Source organism: Rhea americana, unplaced genomic scaffold (genome assembly GCF_003343005.1).
Source record: "Rhea americana isolate MKP2758 unplaced genomic scaffold, rheAme1 scaffold_71, whole genome shotgun sequence".
NCBI lineage: Eukaryota > Metazoa > Chordata > Aves > Rheiformes > Rheidae > Rhea > Rhea americana.
This window is the reverse complement of record NW_028186879.1, coordinates 1,830,719-1,834,285: the sequence shown is the minus strand read 5'-3', so window position 1 is coordinate 1,834,285 and position 3,567 is coordinate 1,830,719. Positions and strand designations below refer to the sequence as shown.

General features: G+C 33.9%; 1 protein-coding gene across 1 annotated transcript in view; it reads left to right on the top strand.

The window, feature by feature from the left end:
* Positions 1–3,567, top strand: part of CDK8 (cyclin dependent kinase 8) — an 86,680-nt gene that overhangs the window by 58,526 nt on the left and 24,587 nt on the right. The window lies entirely within an intron of this gene.

Here is a 3,567-nt window from a genome sequence, read left to right as displayed (position 1 = left end):
AAAAAAAAAAAAAAAAAAAAAAAAAAAAAAAAAAAAAAAAAAAATATAAAAAAAAAAAAAAAAAAAAAAAAAAAAAAAAAAAAAAAAAGGGTAGTAGTCCTGCAGAAAAGTTGCAAAGTGACTCATAACCTTGACAAGAATCAATAGCATTACCAAGCTAGACAAAAAACAGATATCACACTGGGATGTAAAAGCTGGAGAACATTGTGGAAGGCATGTAATAAAATCCTTCCTTTGTATTTGGCATTAGTGAAGCCTCAGCAGGTATACTGTGTGCAATTTGGAGCATCTAGTTCAAACAAGTAGGTGGTCCTCGGGTAGAACAGCTAGAGGGAAGCAACAGGARTGATCCTACATCTAGCAAAAATAACCTGGTAGGAAACACTGAGCAGAAAAGTATTTTCTTAATCTAGATAGTAGGACTGAAAAGAGATGTAGATCTTGAAACATGCATGAAATTGCTGCAGTGAAGGAATGGTTGTGTGGTCTCTCTGCTGACGTATAAGAGAAGAGGCCGTTGGTGTGACTTCATTCGTTGCGTTAGAAGTGAAGGGAAGACACTTCAATGAAAGAGTGAAAGACTCTGGGAAGTTGCCTGGGAAGATTGTACAACATCCCTCRTCAGACGCTTTAGGGTCAGGGTAAACAGACGCAAGTGACACGGATGGGATGGATCATGTGTTAGGACAGGCAGATGGAAAATGATGACTACCTGAAGTTCTTCATAGCTCTATGAATCTGTCTGTGCACCTTCTATTTCTCTTAGTGTCTGTTTGAAACTCACTTGTTTCTTAGGATTTCTAAGCACTTTTGCAAATAACGATTTAAATAAAAACATACAAGAATTCAGTGAGCGTCTTTTTTTTTTCTTAGTAGTAGAGATTTAAGGCACCAGATTGGGATTTGTCTAGAAATGAGACAGGAAGTTTCACAACTCCAGATTTAGGACAAAATATGGTTCAGTGCTATGCCTTGCTTATAAGGCTATTCTCCTGTGAGAATGAACTATTTCTCTAAGGCTAAAGTGGGATTTTTGAGGGGTTTTGTTGGTTTTTTTTTTTTCTTTTGTTCTAGGTAGGTATCACAAAGGTGTTTTGTTAGTCTCTGTGGAGTACTCAGCTGTGCATGCTGTGTGGGTCTGTTCACATTCAATTTAAGTTATAGATCTTAACAGCTTTCTCATTTGCATTTGTCTGGCATGAGCAAATTGTTTTACTTGAAGGCAACAATAAATATGCCTCTACTAGAACAAAAACAAGTGCTTTAAAAAATCATATGTTAACAGTTATTTTAAAGTGTTTGCTATTTCAAAACACTGTTTCTTTTCAGAATACAATATAAAAAATACTAAGTTTTCTTTCACTACTTAACCCAAGTAGTTTTAATAAGAGCTTTTTACACTTTTGTTTTCTCTGGATTATACAATTTAAACTGAAGTTTGACTAGATTTCTCCTTTCTAAAGTTTTTTTAATTCTTCTTTGCAAATAAATACATACATTTCTAAAATGCACTTAGTTACCCAAAGAGACAAATTTGGATGGTTGCATTTTTTTTCCCCCCTTCCCTCTAGTTAGTGGACTGAGACAAAGCTATACAACAAAAACTCCTGACCCAAATTTTGACTTCTGTTAGTGCACTTAAATGTGCTTTTAGTGAGTCCTGAAAATGTTTTAGAAACACTGATACTGTCAGTAGTAGTATTTTCTGGTAGATATTCCCCTTTAGGAATTAAATATTGATTAACGATCACATTTTGGAAAATTCTTTCAATTAGTGATGATCTTTCAGACTACTAATGCCATGATTTTAGGAATGGAAACCTTCAAATTTTTAATGTTTTTTTTTGTTTTTTTTTTTTTTTTAATGCCATGATTTTAGGAATGGAAACCTTCAAATTTTTAATGTTTTTTTTTGTTTTTTTTTGTTTTTTTATATAGCCTTTCATTGTGATGTTGTACCTCTTTACAGTGATGTGATTCCTGTGATGCATAAATGTTGTCAATAGGAAGACTTTTGTTTTAAACAGTCCTTTTTCAGTAAGGGGACTTTCAGTCTAGAAAGAGATGAACTTTTGTGAATGGTTATGCAAGACTAGCTGTTGTATTTTTGCATCTTATGGCTTTAGAAGATTCCTGCAAGGAATTCTAAGTTGTCCATGTTTTAAAAACTTTTCTGTAAATTCAGAGAGAAAAAGGTTGAGTATGTACGAATCAAGTTGTTGCTRCATACTGTGCCAACCAATACTGTCTCATCTCTTTGTGCGTTCTCTTCTYGTCCATAGCTATCTCGTATTTTGGCTAGAAGATCTTTGGGGCAGGAATTGTTACCCAATGCTGTGCTGATTAATAATGGGGGCCTTTGTGTGAATGTGGCTCCTTGTCCCTATCAAAACTCAAACWGTAAAATAATTTAAAGTAAAGCATAATGAGGATGTTATAAGCATTTCTATAATAAGCATTATCAACTTGGGAAAATGCAGGTATAAAATTGTACTTTAAATCAATAAAGGATTTATCTGAATCCTTTTAGAACCTGTGTATCATATTGTTAACCTCTCCTACCTTGTACAAAAAATAGTAATTAAGCATGTAGTTTACTAACATCCTCAATGTATTGAACCAGCTTTCATAAGCTGTGTGCATATTTTCTCTTTGGATCACAGTATAGCAACAGAACRGTTTGTGTGGTGAAATCATGCATTTGCATAYTTAGCAGTTTGAATGGCTTTATACTTCAACATTAACTCTGAATATGGAGGTTCATGCTGCTTGATTATTTCTAGGACTATTCTAAAACCGATCAGAATTTGATGCTTTGTGAGCTGTGTGCCCACATCTTGCAGTTTTCATTGGTGAAGTGATACTCACATGGTGCGTATGCCTTTACTGAAAAGAAAAAAAAGGGGGGAGAGGGGAATGACAACTTCTTGTGCATTTTGACTGATCTTATACAGTGAAAGTTTGATCTATTGAGTTGTTATTGCTGTTGGTTCTGGGGTATATCTTACCTCCTTCAGTACAGTCAAGGTATGACGTTTTCTTCTGTCTTTAATTTGTTCTCAGAGAAAAGATGCAGCACCTCAGATTTCTTTTACGTACTTTGTAAGTGGATTCTTTGCTTTCAGAAACCCATGTTGGAGCTTTTCATAAGCAGTAGTAATTAAGTTTCTCAAGACAATTCTTTGTTGGATTTATTTTTTGCAACTTGTTTTGTATTATATGCATTACTACAAGATCAGTCTCAAGCTGTGGTCTTAAGTCTTTTTAAATATGTTTGTACTGCAGCCTAGTAGATCTAGTTCTCTTAGTACTTCCAATTTTCCCAGAATACTTGTTTGGTAAATTACTCTTTGTACTTAGGCAATCTCGAGATTTATTACATGAACATCCAGGTAGCTTAAACTGTGTTGCTGGAGTATTTTTTTTTTTCTTCAGTTTAAACTGGGGGAGCAAAGTTAGAGCTGTAATGCAGTTATTAAGTTGCCTCTATTTTGTCCAAGAGTTATATATAGTATAAGTGGATATTTAAATCACCACATTACAAAAAAAAAAAAAAAAAAAAAAAAA